Below are 18314 nucleotides of genomic sequence, written 5' to 3'. Positions count from 1 at the left end.
TTCAGCTTGGAACTCCCCATGGGTTTCAGGAAGGCAATTTTAAAGGCCAGGTGAGGGAGGGGGTTCCAAGGTGTGTGATCAGCTCATGTACAATTCTCTGATTGGTTGATGGTGAGGTAACAGGGCAGAGCCACAGGGGTTAACAGTAGGCCTGGGGGCTACATGCTCAGGGTCATCAAGTAGTTAATTCCTTCCATTTGGTGGTGATCTTAGCATCTGTAAAAACAACTCAGGATATGTGCATCAGATACTATATATCTAGGTGCTTCAAGAGAGGAGATAAAGCAAAGGGTAGGAGGGAGAGGTCTGTCCAGGGAAGGCCCCGTAGAGTCCTGCTTGGTTACAAAAGGAGTTGGAAAGGAATAAGAAACCTGAGAGATGGAAGGCTGTCCCTAGCCTGTTGCTCAAACCCTCCTCCTGTCCAATCTCTCACATGCTCATAATTTTACTGTTTTTATTTTCTATCTTGATTTTTAAAAACATACATTCCTGTATAGCAAATGGAACCATGTTTATGTGACCCAGTTTTTATAGCTCTTTTCACGTACTTTTGACACTTCCATCATAGCATCAACTATTATAACTCTGAGTTCTTTTGGGAAATTGAAAATGAATGCACTGTGAACTCAGAGAGCATGCACATGTGCTCTCCTGCATCTCCCCAGAGGGAATGCTCAGTAAGTGCTATCAGCTCATCAACTCACTAAATGCCAGCAAGAGATATTTGGATTCAGCAGAATGAAGAACTTCAGAAATTGGCTAGGAACTAGGGCAAAATATGGAATTATTCCTTGGAGATCTTTTTAAAAGAGGATAGCCTTCTCACTAAAATGAGTTTGGCATCATTCTCCTCCACTGTCCACTCATTTCCCCTTTCCTCAGGCCAAAGACTGTCAAGGACGTGGACGACTGCTGCTAAGTTTCCCTTAAAGCCCTAGAAAAGAGGCCCCATGCTTGAGGTCCGTTTGCCATTTCCAATAATCCTATAATAGCAACACTTTGAGAAACCAGCTGTACACCTTGGGATGTGCTCAGCTGCTCCCCCACAGATTAGACCCTGAATCAGCCATTTAGAGCCCCAGGTTCCCAGACCCACCTGGTGATCCTTTCTAGATGATCCCGGCCAAGGTTAGAAAAAGACCTTTCTAGGCCCAGGAGAATGAGTAGAGGACCCTGGAGTTAGCAACCAAGAGTTAATATTCCAAGAGAGGAACTTTCGGAAGCACTTAAAGAGGAACATGCTGTGGTCACACCGGCCATCATAAAAGATTTAGCAGCGGGTAACTTCTTTCCTCACATATTTTGTAGTTTGGGGAGTGTGTGTGTGTGTGTGTGTGTGTGTGTGTGTGTGTGTGTGTGTGTAAATTTAATGAAAAGCTTAGGATATAGAGTTAGGTTTACCCACTTAATAGTTTCATGGTTTTAAATAAAACATTTAGTATATTCTCTGTTTTCATGTCTGATTCAAAACAATGGTGTTGGTGGTAATAATGCTTAATAATAATATAAACAATAATACTAGCTCTACCTACCTCACGGTGCCATTAAATTAGGCAGGAAAATCACTTCTGTAAATGTAAAGCACTATAAAGATGTAAAATATTATTATTGCAATTTCTGACACGCTATTAGAATATTTTTCTTGGAATTGAACTTAAATCGGTCCCATTTCCATCAATAATGTACTCTGAAAGCACAAAAACAAGCCTAATTCTTCTTCCATATGACAGTCTTTTAAGTACTGGGAAATTGTTCCAATGCTATTCCCAAGGCTTCTCCTTTCCAAGTTAAAGATTCTTAGTATTCTGTTTCCCCAGTCACATGTCACATGGTACCGTAGGACTTAACTGGGCTTTTATTAAGTTTCCTTTGGCCTCTCCACATCTCCGGATTGCTACAATGGAGGCTGAGGAATAGTGCACGCCCCAGGTAACTTTGGCGCCCCAGGTAACTCTGGTGCTTCCGTGAGGCAAGCAGGCTCCATCAGCAATGTGTGCCCAATGCCAGGCTACTGTCCTACCCGTGGGACACCACACAGCCCTAGACCAGCTTTGGCCCTCAGTTGCTCCTTCTTGCTGTACATCAATTAGAAGGAGCCTTGAGCAACACAAAAACCAAAAAGTGTGAAAAAACTACACCCCAAGCTTGAACACCAATGAGATCTCACTTTAGCCTAAAGAAATCCTATGAATTATAATGAGAGAAGAATCATTTCCATATTAGATTTCTATAGCTTCTTTCCTCTAAAATGCTCAGGGCACGTACTGGGAAATTTTCATGCATTAACGTATGATTTCTTCAGTGCTACAGGGCGCAGCTTCTCAGGGCTTGGCGAAGGCCATTTCACTCACTCAGGCTGAGTTCTCCCTCCCTTGAAATGCAACCATTTCTTGTCTATTGCACACCCAGGGTGCCCTGTGGTACAGAGCATGGGTGGAGAAAGCCAAGCTGCAGCAGAAACACAGATGGAACCTCTAGAGACAATCCAATCCACTCCTCACCCCCCAAAAATGATAACAAATGAACTTATTTACAAAACAGAAACAGAGTCACAGACTTAGAGAACAAACTTATGGTTACCAGGGGTAAGGGTTGTGTGGGGAGGGATAGACTGGGAGTTTGGAATTGACATGTACACCCTGCTATATTTAAAATAGATAACCATTCTGGCCGGTCAGAATGGCCATTATCAAAAAATCTAGAAACAAATGCTAGAAAGGGTGTGGTGAAAAGGAAACCCTCCTGCACTGCTGGTGGGGATGTAAATTGATACAACTACTATGGAAAACAATATGGAGGTTCCTTAAAAAACTAAAAATAGAACTACCATATGACCCACTACTGGGCATACACCCTGAGAAAACCATAATTCAAAAAGAGTCATACAAAAAAAACAAAAACAAAAATACATCGGGCTTCCCTGGTGGCGCAGTGGTTGAGAGTCCACCTGCCGATGCAGGGGACACGGGTTCGTGCCCCGGTCTGGGAGGATCCCACATGCCGCAGAGTGGCTGGGCCCGTGAGCCATGGCCGCTGAGCCTGCGCGTCCGGAGCCTGTGCTCTGCAATGGGAGAGGCCACAACAGTGAGAGGCCCGCGTACCGCAAGAAACAAAAAAACAAAACAAAAAAACAAAAACAAAAAGAGTCAGGTACCACAATGTTCATTGCAGCTCTATTTACAATAGCCAGAATGTGGAAGCAACCTAAGTGTCCATCGACAGATGAGTGGATAAAGAAGATGTAGCACATATATACAATGGAATATTACTCAGCCATAAAAAGGAATAAAATTGAGTTATTTGTAGTGAGGTGGATGGACCTAGAGTCTGTCCTACAGAGTGAAGTAAGTCAGAAAGAGAAAAACAAATACTGTATGCTAACACATATATATGGAATCTAAAAAAAATGGTACTGATGAACCTAGTTGCAGGGCAGGAATAAAGAGGCAGACATAGAAAATGGACTTGAGGACATGGGGTGGGGAGGCGAAGCTGGGGCGAAGTGAGAGTAGCATCGACATAGATACACTACTGAATGTAAAATAGTTGGCTGGTGGGAAGCAGCAGCAGAGCACAGGGAGATCGGCTCGGTGCTTTGTGATGACCTAGAGGGATGGGATAGGGAGGATGGGAAGGAGGCTTAAAAGGTAGGGGATATGGGACATGTGTATGCATATGGCTGATTCTCTTTGCTGTGAAACAGAAACTAACAATATTGTGAAGCAATTATACTCCAATAAAGATCTATTAAAAATAAATAAATAAATAAAATAGATAACCAACAAGGACCTACTGTATAGCACAGGGAACTCTGCTCAATATCCTGTAACAACATAAACAGGAAAAGAATTTGAAAAAGGATAGATACACGTATAGGGAAAGGAAGGAAGGGAGGGAAGAGAAGAGAAATCGTGACCCTGAGAAATGACTTCCTCAAAGTCACAGCTACTTAGGGACAGCATTAGGCACTTTATTTTACTTCCTCTCATCTGAAAAACGCAAGAAAATGAGGTAAGGCTGCACAACACCCCCGAGAAAGAGAGAACTGGGAGCAACAGGAAATTTCCTCACAGCTGTCTTAGCTTTTACCATAAAAACCTGTAAGTTTCCCAAAGAAGAACAGCCATAATGACTAGGTGAGTACATGGGCCAGCTGAAGGCAGGATCAAATCGCCCGGGTTAGCTCTGTCAGTCATGATTTAAAAGAGTGGGACAAACAGTGCTCAGTGTTTCACAGTTGTTATGTATCAAGGAGAAAACTAATTTGAGAGGCACGAGGGGAAGATAATGGGGCAACAGAGATGAAGAAGCTGAATCAAGAGAGGAAAAGTTAAGACTGAGCATTTGAGAACGCTGCCCAGAACAGCCTCCCATAAGGACCCTGGGCGCTTTATTGCAGACAATCTTTGTTTTGGCAGGAAAATGAGCTTGCCATGCTGCTGCTGCTGCCGTTGCTGCTGCTTTAGTTTTCGTGATGATTTACAGGACATATGTATATACACACACACACAAAGATAATGTTCAAACACTCCTACAGTCATGAAAGTCTTCCCTGAAAGCCTGTTCTATCTTTTTACATTAATACTCAAAGCAGTTAAATCATGGCGTGCTCCCATTACCTGTCAGGTTTTGTTATTTTAAAAATACAACAACACGGTTTTGGATTCTATTCTTTGGTCTACATGCAGCCTTTCAAAGGTGGTTTCCTCGGTTGCCTCAAACATGAACTTTCATCCAGGCGGTAAAAACAGCCTCACTTTGAGATGGCTTGCTTTTGCTTGAGAAGGCTCTCCTTCAAGGGATGCCACACTCTCTGCCCTTTACGGGAAGAGGAAAAGAAAAGGACCAAAGGGATGTAGTGTGCAAGGTCGCCATCACGCTGCAACCCACACAAAAGCCAGCACTTGATAATGGCTCTAGCTGCCCCCCTCTAGGCTACTTTTCCTTTTGGACACTTAGGGACTTACTAGGCATGTATAGCTTCTTGGAAAACTTTCTGTTGGTTGTGCTAGAAGAAACAACCCAAATCACGAGGGGGTGAGTAGTGTATTGTTGACTTTGAGTAGACTCATGTCATCAACAGTAGAATCCCCAAAACTCACTGTAACAAACAGATCCAAAGAGACCTCAAAGGTGATCCCCAATGCTGGGCCAGAACAGACCTCAAGGTGTCCTATACCTACCCCAATGGCCAGAATTTTCAAATGATATAAGCCACCTGAAGGATTTTTTATAAAGAAAAGACATGACATTCACTGATTAATGTTCATAATGAAGAGTCCACAACATCTCTAGAAAAAAACTAGCCAACATCATGTCCTTTACAAAAAGATCTACTTTGACAAATTGGTATTTATCCTTAATGCTTGAGTAAGCACCTTCATTACACAAGGGTGCTGAGCTAGGTGCCATGGGGGACACAAATAAGGATAAGCCAATCCTTACCTCAGGACTGTTACAATTTATTGGAGATAGAAGACAGGTCCATGTGAAAAGAGAACCACCAAAGGCAGTGAAAGAGGGCTGCATTAATGTCAAGTGAGTGAAAGCATCAGCAGCAAACTCTAGGCAACTCACCTGTACTGGTGATAAGGCCCTATATTCTAGAGACCAGGAAAGTCCTCACAAGCCAAAGGGGGAGAAAACAACTGTGACTATCAGAAAATATCAAATACAGCTTCAGAGCTACTGTAAGCTCTGTCTCCTATTATTCACAACAGACCTATATTCATTTCACCCACCACCCCAGGGGCTAATTACGCCCCCCTCCAGATGCAAAAGAGAGGTTGTCCAAGATCAGCCTCCTGCCTTGGGAAGTACAGACAGGTAGAAGGACCAGGGCACCAGAGGCCATTCTCCCTGCTGGAGGGCTGCATCAATCTGGTGGTGCTGTTTCAAATGTTTGCCAAGAGCAACAGAAGGTGTTTTCCCTCTTGGAATTTTTTCTCTTCCTCCCTCCACCCTGCCTCTAAAGGTAGCTCAAATATGACTCATAATTGGGGCATCTGGTAGTCACCCTCTTTACCCACTTATCCAAAGTCCCCTGGGTTCCTATAAGCTCAACCTCTCACCATTCAGAAGGCACTGAGGTATGATGGGATTCATCACAGAGTACAGAATCATAGAAGTGAAAAATCTTAGGGTCTTTCAGATATTGGAATCCTTCCACAACATTTCCCCCAGATGTGCATCAAACCTATGTGTATCAGCAAACTTACTACCCACAATGGGCAAGCTAGCCCATACTGGAACTGTTCTAATTGACTTTTCTCCCCTACCTGAATTTCCCTGATACTTCTTTGAGTTGCTCCTAATCCCATCTCTTAGGTTCACCCAGATCCAGTCTAATTCCTGTTCCACAAGACAGCCCATCAGATATTTGAAACCTCTCAGATCCTTTTGAGACCTTTTTTCCACTAGATCAACATAGAGACTTCCTTCAACCATTCCAGATATCACCTGGTTTCAAACTCTTTCATTTTCTTATTTAATTTCTTAAGACTATAAGAGATCAATTTGCCTATTTCTCTCTTTAAACTTAGCCCCTAAAAAGGAATAAAACACTCTAGACATAAACTGGCCAATAAAAGTAAAATGGAAAGTCTTTATTTTAGATTCTTAGATACTCTAATTTATATAAACTAAGACTGCATTCAACTCTAAGTTGTGGTCACATGGCATGGCATGTGCCTATTGTAGACTAAAATCCTTTAGCTGCAAGTGCTTCCCACCTGTGGGTGAAATCATTGATTATGCCTCCCTCACACAGCTGGGTGTTATCCCCAAAACTATGTAAGAAACTGACATCTTTCATGCTCTTTCCACTCCTTCTATTTGACCCCCAACTATAGATTTAAATGACTGTTTCAACAATCTAGGAAAAGAAACCTTTCCTCCCAAGAAATCTCCCTGGGAAGATGTCAACATGGAGTTCTGAGATATAAAAATAAAAGCTTCAGCAGCTTCAGAGGACCCCAAAACTGTTCCTGATTTCCATTCTGAACCTTTCCTTCCAGTGTCCCTAAACAAATCAGAAAGCCCTAAGGAGAGGCCCTGAGATGTGAGTGAACCTTTCCCGTAGCCAAGGGAGAAGGGAGGGGACCTGCATTCAACCAGCCATTTAGTTCAGTCCCTTCTTTTTTGTTTTTTGGGTTTTTTTTTTTTAACATCTTTATTGGAGGATAATTGCTTTACAATGGTGTGTTAGTTTCTGCTGTGTAACAAAGTGAATCACTATACATATACATATATCCCCATATCCCCTCCCTCTTGCATCTCCCTCCCACACTCTCTATCCCACCCCTCTAGGTGGTCACAAAGCACTGAACTGATCTCCCTGTGCTATACAGCTGCTTCCCACTAGCTATCTTTTTTACATTTGTTAGTATATATGTCCATGCCACTCTCTCACTTCGTCAGCTTACCTTCCCCCTCCCCGTGTCCTCAAGTCCATTCTCTACATCTGCGTCTTTATTCCTGTCCTGCGCCTAGGTTCTTCAGAACCATTTTTTTCTTTTTTTTGATTCCATATATATGTGTTATCATACGGTATTTTTCTCTTTCTGACTTACTTCACCGTGCAGGACAGACTCTAGATCCATCCACCTCACTACAAATAACTCAATTTCGTTTCTTTTTATGGCTGAGTAATATTCCATTGTATATATGTGCCACAACTTCTTTATCCATTCATCTGTCAATGGACACAGGTTGCTTCCACGTCCTGGCTATTGTAAATAGTGCGGCAATGAACATTGTGGTACATGACTGTTTTTGAATTACAGTTTTCTCAGGGTATATTCCCAGTAGTGGGATTGCTGGGTCGTATGATAGTTCTATTTTTAGTTTTTTAAGGAACCTCCATACTGTTCTCCATAGTGGCTGTATCAATTTACATTCCCACCAACAGTGCAAGAGGGTTGCCTTTTCTCCACATCCTCTCCAGCATTATTGTTTGTATACTTTTTGACGATGGCCATTCTGACCGGTGTGAGGTGATACCTCACTGTAGTTTTGACTTGCATTTCTCTAATGATTAGTGATGTTGAGTATCCTTTCATGTGTTTGTTGGCAATCTGTATATCTTCTCTGGAGAAATGTCTACTTAGGTCTTCTGCCCATTTTTGGATTGGGTTGTTTGTTTTTTTGATATTGAGTTGCATGAGCTGCTTGTATATTTGGAGATTAATCCTTTGTCAGTTGCTTCATTTGCAAATATTTTCTTGCATTCTGAGGGTTGTCTTTTCATCTTGTCTATGGTTTCCTTTGCTGTGCAAAAGCTTTAAGTTTCATTAGGTCCCATTTGATTATTTTTGTTTTTATTTCCATTTCTCTATGAGGTGGGTCAAAAGGATCTTGCTGTGATTTATGTCAGAGTGTTCTGCCTATGTTTTCCTCTGAGAGTTTGATAGTTTCTGGCCTTACATTTAGGTCTCTAATCCATTTTGAGTTTACTTTTGTGTATGGTGTTAGGGAGTGTTCTAATTTCATTCTTTTACATGTACCTGTCCAGTTTTCCCAGCACCACTTATTGAAGAGGCTGTCTTTTCTCCATTGTATATTCTTCCCTCCTTTATCAAAGATAAGGTGACCATATGTGCGTGGATTTATCTCTGGGCTTTCTATCCTGTTCCATTGATCTATATTTCTGTTTTTGTGCCAGTACCATACTGCCTTATTTAGTTCAGTCCCATCTGATCACTAGATTGTAAGACACTGAAGATATGGACAGGTTAAGCATCATAAGATATTGACTGAACAAGTGAATGAACAAATGCTGAAGTTTTGTGTAATGGTTACAGTCTTAAAATTTTATTACAGGTTTTTGTGGTGACGATCTATTTTATGGCTTATTTAAAAAATAAAATGTAAGCATAAAACTTATTTTAAAAGCTCTTTAGTGTCAAAAGTAAATTAAAAATTAAGCTCACATGAAAGTGGAAGAAAAAGAAGGGGACAGAATACATAGGACAAAATCTTCCATCACTTTGCTGCAGGCGAACCTCCCATAACTCTCTCTCTTTGATTGTTGTTGCATCAAGGCCTCGTACAGGCCTTAAAGATTTCTATTATTTGGGGTCCTCCTTTTATCCAGTCATATTTCCCAAATATGACTTCTACCGTGGTTGGGTCAGCCTGAACTCCTATGATGGTTGCCAGGAGATTTCTGTAGCCCGAAGGAACCTCCACCTCTTCTTCACCATATCTTTCAAGAAAAACACTCATAAAACCTCCTCTGAAAGTCTTCCCTGGCTAGTGCCATCCCACACTGACTATCCTGTTTCTTTCTCTAAAGCATATGGACAATGTGTAAGACAGTATGTTGGTTATCTTCTGACTAAAGAAGGTATAAGAATTCACTTTAAAAGAGTAATACCAAAATAATGATTTATTATTATGATTATATTTTAACTTATATGTTTGTCTCCCTTCCCCAGGGGGTTCATAAGCTCCCTAAGGGTAAGAGCAGTAGTCTTTATTTTGTATTCCTTAAAAATGCTAGATAACAACAGTTAAATAAAATAGATGCTAGATGACTAAATGAATGAATAATGCATTTCAGCTTATGAGTCTTTGAAGACTTCTTCACTGCTAGAGTTGTCTGAGGCTCTAGTGCTGAGATAATGATAAGCTTGGTCACAACCAACTAAGCAAATGACTAGTGACAAATTCTGCTGACCCCCAACCCTGAAAGAACTCATCAGCTGGTGACCATAATAATCATTGAATAACCTGCTGTCCCTGTCACCCTCCTACATTTAGTCCTCTATACTTCAACACCTAAATCACCATTTCATCATGTCAACTCCCTGCTCAAAAACCTGGATGTAAGGACTCCCTATTGCATGCAATAATTCTCAATCTGCATAGTACTAATAGAATAGAAGGTGCGAGTTTTGTCACTTAAATCCTAAAACACATCTTAGCAGAGCGGCTACCACATAATTTGGAAAATTTTATTGTGAGTAATGAGACATATTTCTGAGGAATGTGTGCCACGGACCAAATTGTATCCCCCCAAATTCATATGCTGAAACCCCAACCCCCAATGCGATGGTATTTGGAAATGGGGCCTTTGGGAGACAATTAGGTTTAGGTGAGATCATGAGGGTGAGGCCCTCATGATGGGATTAGTGCCCTTATAAAGAGAGACACTAGAGGTCTCCTCTCTCTCTCTCTCTCTCTCTCTCTCTCTCTCTCCCCCTCACATTTGAGGACACAGTAAAAAGGAGGCCATCTGCAAGACAGCTCTCAACAGAACCCAACCATTGTGGCACCCTGATAATGGACTTCCAGCCTCCAGAAATGAGAAAAATAAATTTCTATTGTTTAAGCATCTAGTCTATGGTATTTTGTTATGGTAGCCCAAGCCAACTAAGACAACATATATGACCCATATTAACTGTATGAAGGCACACACAATACACACATACACCTTATTACACAAACTCAAATACACACTGATAAATACTGTTCTAGACTTCAGTTCCACCCATGAATAAATAACTGCTATGGAAATTGCTCTCCTGACTTAAAATATATTAAAGATAAAATATATTAAGATAAAATATATTAAGCAACTATTTTCAGATATTGGACTATAAGCAATGCAAGATTATGACCCTTGAAAAAAGGGAGTTAAATATAATAAGTTTTATATTCATCCTGACTATCCACCTGCAAGGAAATTCCAAATTGCAGCACAAGGAGGGGGGAATCCAAACAAAGCTTGCTGGTCTTGCCAAGTTGAGGAGACAGAGATTGAAATTTGAGAAGCCCAAAGAAGCTAGAAGTTGCAGAGTAGAATACTGAAAATAAGGGAACTATATGAAGGTAGAGCTCCAGGAATTTGCATAGGGGTTCCCTCAAACCTTTGCCTGAATACTAACCTGTACACACATAGGGTCAAGTTCCAACATGCCAGGAAAGAACAATTAGCAGAGAGCTGTAAGCCAAGAAATTCCCAGAGCTCAAACAGATCTGAAAATCATTTGAGTTTGCATCAGCCAGAGTGGACAGATCTCACTTAATTCAGGAATCATTCAGTAAAGTCACTAGAAGGTTCATAGCTTAGCAATGCGGCAAATAGACCCTACTACATTGGAGCTGTAGACCTGCCCTGAAAAATCTTCAAAACAAACCTCAAGAGGATCAATCTGATCTTCAAGCAACTTAACTGCCTGCCAAAACAAAACCATCACTCTTTAAAGAAATACAACAAAATCAAGCACTCAACAAAGAAAATTCACACTGCTCAGTTTCCAAAGAAAATAACTATTCGAAATGCAAAAGCAGAATATTGTGACTCAAAACCATGAAGAAAATCAGTCAATGGACACAGATCTAGAAATGACAGATTTGATGGGGAATTTTCAGACAAGGATGTAACACAACAATTATAAATGTTACAACTATGTATAAGTATTTAAAAGAAAACATGAACATATGAAGAGAGGAATGGAACATATAAGTAAAAATAACATAGTTCATCTGGAGATTAAAATGCATTATTTGAAATGAAAAGTTCACTGAATGGCATTAAGAGCAGATTAAATACTGCAAAAGAAAATATCAATGGACTTGAAGACATAACAGTTGAAACTATCCTAATGAAGTACAAAAAGAAGAAAAAAATAAGACAAAATACCCATACCTCAGTAACCAGTAGGACAATATCACACTGTCTAACGTATGTGTAGTTAGAACTCCAGAAAGGAGGAGGGGAAGAATAAAAACAAATTTGAATATATAAATGGCTGAATGTTTTCCAAATTTTGTAAAAATTATAAATCTGTAGATAAAGACACTGAATAAATGGTTTAAGCATATAGTCGAAGCAGTCTAAACACACCAGAGAACCGTCATAATCTATCTCTCAAAACCAGTGACAAGGAGAATATCTTTTCAAAAAGCCATAGAGAAAAAAAAAAAGCCATATGGAGGAACAAAGGTAAGATTTATGCAGACTTCTTTATTTTTTTTAAGTTTTTTTGATGTGGACAATTTTTAAAGTCTTTATTGAATTTGTTACAGTATTGCTTCTATTTTATGTTTTGGTTTTTTGGCCACGAGGCACATGGGATCTTAGCTCCCTGACCAGGGATCGAACCCGCACCCCCTGCATTGGAAGGTGAAGTCTTAACCACTGGACTGCCAGGGAAGTCCCTATGCAGACTTCTTATCAGAAACAATGCAAGCCAGATGACAATAAAATGACATTTTTAAAGTGCCAGCCTAGAATTTTAAATCCAGGGAAAATGAAATTTTAAAATGAAGTGAAAGTAAGTATTTTTCAGACAAATCCTGAGAAAATTTGTTGCCAGAGACCTTCAGTCCAAGAAATGTAAATCCAATTATTCAGGAAGAAGGAAAATAATACCAGATAGAAACTTGAAGCTACCCAAAGGAATGAAGAAAGTTGAAAATAATAAGTATAAGGATAAAATGTAAAAATCATTTTTCACATATTTTTAAGATAACTATTTTAAAAACTAATATGAATGTATTGTGGAGTTTATAATATATGTGGAAGTAAATATATGACAACAATAACATGGAGGACAGGAAGGGAAACACAGAAGTATATTATTCTAAAGTTCTTGTATTATACATGAAGAAGTATAATATTATTTAAAGGTAGACTATGTTAAGTTAAAGATGCATATTGTAAACCCTAGTGCAAACACCCACACACATATATACATACACACAAGAGGTATAGCTAGTAAGCCAGTAGTGGGGAGAAAAGAGAATACCACAAAATATTCAATTAAAAAAAGGTAGAGAAAGAGGAAAATATGAAAAAAGAACAGAGTAAAGAAAATATAAAGAGAAAACAAAGAGAAAAATGTAGATTTAAACCCAACTATATAAATAATTACATTAAATGCAAGTGATCTAAATTGTCCAATTAAAAGGCAGAGGTTGTCAGACTGAATAAAAAAGCATAAGCCGGGACTTCCCTGGTGACACTGTGGTTAAGAATACACCTGCAGGGGACACAGGTTCGAGCCCTGGTCCAGGAAGATCCCACATGCCACAGAGCAACTAAGCCTGTGAGCCACAACTACTGAGCCTGCATGCCACAACTACTGAAGCCCGTGCGCCTAGAGCCCATGCTCTGCAACAAGGGAAGCCACCACAATGAGAAGCCCACATACCACAATGAAGAGTAGCCCCTGCTTGCTGCAACTAAAGAAATCCTGTGCACAGCAACAAAGACCCAATGCAGCAAAGAAAAATAAAATAATTTTTAAAAATAAGAGTTTCTAGGAAAAAAAAAGCATAACCCAAGAGCGTACGCCATCTAGAAGAAAGCAACATTAAATATAAAATCAAAGATAAGTTAAAACTAAAATGATGTTAAAAAGATATATGATGCAAATACTAACAAAAAGAAAACTGGAGTGCCTATGTCAATATCACAAGGAATATAGCCAAGGATAAAGACCCACGTTTCATAATGATAAAAGGGTCACTTTCTCAAGGAAACATAATAGTCCCAATTCCTAAAAGCAGAGTTTTACAATACAGGAAGCAAAACACGAACTGAAAGGAAAAAGTGAACACATAATTTATAGGTAGAAATTTCAACATATGTTTCTCAATTGTCTTAATTTGAGAAATTAAGAAATTTGACAAACTTCTCAATTTGTCTTAATTGACAAAATAAGTAGACTAAAAATATTCAATAAAAATAACAGAGGACTTGACCAACACTTGAACCAACTTGAAATAACTGACATTTATAGAACATTCCACTCCACTCAGTAGCATGTACTCAGAGAACTTATAATGTTCTCTGACTACAAAATAATGAATAAATCAACAATAAAAAAATTAATTGGTAAATATCAAAATGTATTAAAATCAAACAAAACGCTTGAAAATAATCCATCGATCAAATGAAAATCATAACAGTTTTTTAAATATCTTGAAATGAATGACAATGCAAACACATATATAAATATACGGCATGCAACTAAAACAGTGCTAATTGGGAAATTCCTAGTTTTAAACACTTATATTAGAGAAGAAGAAAGGTATAAAATAAATTATCTAAACTTTCACCTTAAGGAGCTAGAAAAAGAGCAAATTTAAACTAAGAAGGAAAAAAAGGAAATAATAAAAATAAAAGCAGAAACCGATGGCATAGAAAATGGATAAAAATAGAGAAAAATCAATGAAAAGATGATTGTTTTAAAAGATCATTAGCAGTAGCATCAATTACCATGAAATATTCAGGGAGAATTTAAACAAAATATGTGCAAAACTTGTACACTGAAAAATACAACACTTTTTATTTTTATTTTTTATTTTTATTTTTTTTTTGCGGTACGTGGGCCTCTCACTGCTGTGGCCTCTCCCGTTGTGGAGCACAGGCTCCGGACGCGCAGGCTCAGCGGCCATGGCTCACGGGCCCAGCCGCTCCACGGCATGTGGGATCTTCCCGGACCTGGGCACGAACCCGTGTCCCCTGCATCGGCAGGCGGCCTCTCAACCACTGCACCACCAGGGAAGCCCAAACTTTTTATTTTTAAGAAGGAATAAAAACATTTTATCTGTGTATTAAGAATCACACACACCTTACCTTTACAGTTCAATTTACTATATAGAAATCATTTGGGTTTTATAGTTTCAGTTAAATTCTGAACTGAGATTACAATATTGTTTTTTTAAAAAAAAAAGTTGTTACATTAATTCAGTATTTTAAGCATACCAAATTGAAATACATAAGTTCAAACTTCAGATTTATGGCAGTCTTCAAATACAACGTAGATATTTCTTAAAGTTACCGTATCATTCACATGTCTTACTTGCAACTCTGAGCTGTTATACACAGAATAGCTCTCCTATAAATATGGCAAAATCAACATGCCATGAAGCTCAAAGTTGTATAGTCAGGCCAATGACTCAAAGTTGTACCATCTCTTAAAAGATTTGGCATTTCTGGACCAAAAAGCACAACAAGTAAAGAAGGTTAGGAACAATTCCTCCTCCTTATTACAGTTAAAAAAAGTTGCATGGGGCTTCCCTGGTGGCGCAGTGTTTGAGAGTCCGCCGGCCGATGCAGGGGATGCGGGTTCGTGCCCCGGTCCGGGAAGATCCCACATGCCGCAGAGCGGCTGGGCCTGTGAGCCATGGCTGCTGAGCCTGCGCGTCCGGAGCCTGTGCTCCGCAACGGGAGAGGCCACAACAGTGAGAGGCCCGCTTACCACAAAAAAAAAAAAAAAAAAAAGTTGCATGGTAGCTTGGAATTTTGCATAAAACCCCACATTACACCTTGTAAAAGTCCAAGGGTAATTAGAACAACAGATTGGGGTCCTTTTTTTTAAAATTAATAGAACCCACAAAATTCAAATGGGAATTAATCAAATCAAAAATATTAAGCACCTACTGGTTTAAGAGATTGAAATTTATTAGAGACTCATGATCAATTTCCTTCTACCTTGAAATCAAGGTGTAAAAACCAACTATTAAGTGCATTCCAAACTTCTCCTATTAGCACAGGTAGAATTTTCTGTCCATTGCCACCAAAGTGAAGTCACATTTCCTCTTGGTAGACAGAAATTCCACATCTGAACATAGAGTAAGTTAGGAAAAAATGACCCCTGTTGTTTATTACTATTGTGATTCTGAGATCTAGGATAACAAATATACTAGCAGTGAACAACGCAAATTCCTGGCAACAACTGTCAGGTTAGTGACTCTAACTCACTTCCCCCAATCACCATAAAATTTTAGTATGAAAAGAATTAAAACTACACTAAGCTGAACAAATAGGAAATAACAAGAAGCTAATAGCTAAAACAAAACAAACCCTAAGTTTGAAATCACTGCAACTGAGAAATTGAAAATAGGTGTGCTTCACCGCACCCTACCTCACAATTTTCACCTTAAATAATATTCCATGCAAAGGAGCATCAGGTTTCTGGATATAGATGTAGCCCTTCTTTAAGATTTAGTGAGCTGCAGAGTTTTCTGCAATTTTATTTCCCTCCCCCAAAGTTTATTCAAGGTACTTAACAGAATCTTCCATTTCAGCCAAAAGATATGTGATTCAAAGATTTACTAAGGTACTCTATGCACTCTATCTGTACAGAAACAGCTATTAATTATTACAATTGGTTTATGCAGGATTAACATTTTCGGTGTTAAAATTGTTAAACATCATGCTTACTGCACATCAACTCTCCATAATGAATCTCAACTTCACAATGATTTACCAAACATTTTACTTAAATTACTAATTAAATAACTGAAAAATGTACTGAGCCAAACTAAACTTAAATGGGCTATAAAGGAAAATAACCTTCTAAATCGTCCATATACACATCTCTTTCGAAACTGCCTTTGCTAGCTAGCCCCTTTCCCAAAGCTTTAGCCTGAAAAAACAGTAAAATCTACACAAAATTTTATTGCAATCATACAAGGGTAACATTAGGTCAAATACAACAGATACTATGATGCAATTTTACGTTTATTAAACTACAGTTCAAAGCACAAATTTACACATTCTAAATACACTAAACATATCTAATGAAGTCACACTGGTCTTCCACTGACATTTGGTATATCTGGGTGAAAGACATTAACTTTACAAGACTTTTTAACACGAATCCTTAGTATAAAAACTGTGTCCTTGTATGTAAACATTTAAATGAGGAACCCAATTAATGGGCTTCCATCTCCACTAAGTCATCCTTTTTGTTGCATATTTTATTTTAAACGCTTAAGGGGTAGGGCAAACTGGTAAGTTTAAATGTGGATACATTCTCTTCATCTCAATTACCCCCAGTGAATTATAGATGAGAGCTAATTTTGTCTGGTCCCAAATAGCTATTACTAGTAGTTTTTGTTTCCAAGAGAATTAACCGAATAAGATTGTTCAAATTTTTTCCACACTGGAATGTAGACCGGACAAGCTTAACCTGCAACTTCAGATCTAAAAAAGCATTAATGCCTGCTAAAGCTTCAGTGGAAAAGCTGTCTTCTTGGCTCAACTGAATGCAAGAAGGCACAAAGAAGAAGTTCTTCATCATTGTGTCTGAAGTAATTCCAGAATCTTGCATCTCATACCAATCACCATATGACATCATATAATAAATAGCTGGCCTCTGAAAATCATTAAAAGCAGATGGTTTGTGAAAGAATCTGCTCCCATGTTATCAAAGATAAGCCAATCTCCCACATTCAGCTCAGGAAGAAGACAGTTTTCCACAATTTGATCAAGCTCATCACAGGATGGACCCCAAAGGCTGCTTGTAAACAGAGGCTCATCTTCCTTGTATTTCTTGTGAAGCTCTGGAATGGTATTTAAGTCCTCAGACAGTTTACTTGCAAAAGAACCATAAACACCGTCGTTCATATAATACATGAAGGTTGGTTCATCACTTCCGGTTTTTCCTACTCCAGAGGAAAACTTATTTTCAACAACTTTCTTTGCAATGATATTAACTGCAAGTGTAAATGCAGAAGACACGTAGTAGCTTCCGGGTTCAGAAATTACCTTAGTGTCAGATCCTTCAGGAAAGTAGACATCCAACAAAGGGCTGATAACATGATTAACCTCTTCCAATCGAAATTCGGTTCCTGTGAAGCCAATGTCTAACATGTTCATTGCGAAGCCAAATTCTCCAGCCATTTCAAATACACATCGAGCATCAGATAGAGCATGTACATATACTTGAGATTCTTTGCAAGCACTTGAAACATGAAATTTAACCCCAATAATTTGGACATCAAGTTCCTTAGCACATTCCAAAAGATGCCTACAGTTCTTCAGGGTAGTGCCAAACTTTGTTACCCTCTTCACCTCCAATATTATCTTCTGTTGCCATATGTAGTAAGACCTTGGCATTTGGGTGATCACGTGCAATTGTCTTCAATTTGACTTCATTGCCACATGTCATGATATTCACTCCAACTTTTGCTGCATACTTTATCTGAGACACTTGCTTGCAAGGACTTATGTAAATGATGTTTTCTGGAGATACACCCAATTCTTGCACTAAAGCCATTTCAGTTTTACTGGAACAAGCAAATCCAGTTCCAAGAGCTGCCCAAATGTCAAGTACAGCTGGAGTGGAGTTGCACTTTACCGTGTAGAATGGCTTTATCTGGACCACTATGTTCTGCCACCCACTGTGTTTCTTCACAATCTTTCCAAGATCTCCCACAAAAAATGCATTTTTCCCTGTCAAGGTATGTTCATAAACATAGTTATCAGCAACATTTCCAAGGTTTGTTCCTTCAGCCAACGGGCCAACGGAGTAGTTTGCATCGTCAATAAGTCCTTTCATCTCAGCCGTATT

At 39.1% G+C, this 18314-nt stretch overlaps 1 pseudogene; it reads right to left on the bottom strand.

Annotated features, from left to right (window-relative positions):
- Positions 1-15816: 15816 nt before the first annotated feature.
- LOC137219766 (antizyme inhibitor 1 pseudogene) lies at positions 15817-17988 on the bottom strand (annotated as a pseudogene).
- Between the last annotated feature and the right edge of the window lie 326 nt (positions 17989-18314).

The sequence above is a fragment of the Pseudorca crassidens genome, chromosome 2, assembly GCF_039906515.1.
Source record: "Pseudorca crassidens isolate mPseCra1 chromosome 2, mPseCra1.hap1, whole genome shotgun sequence".
Classification (NCBI taxonomy): Eukaryota; Metazoa; Chordata; class Mammalia; order Artiodactyla; family Delphinidae; genus Pseudorca; species Pseudorca crassidens.
Note: the sequence above shows the minus strand (reverse complement) of the source record. Positions and strands in the feature narration are given on the sequence as shown.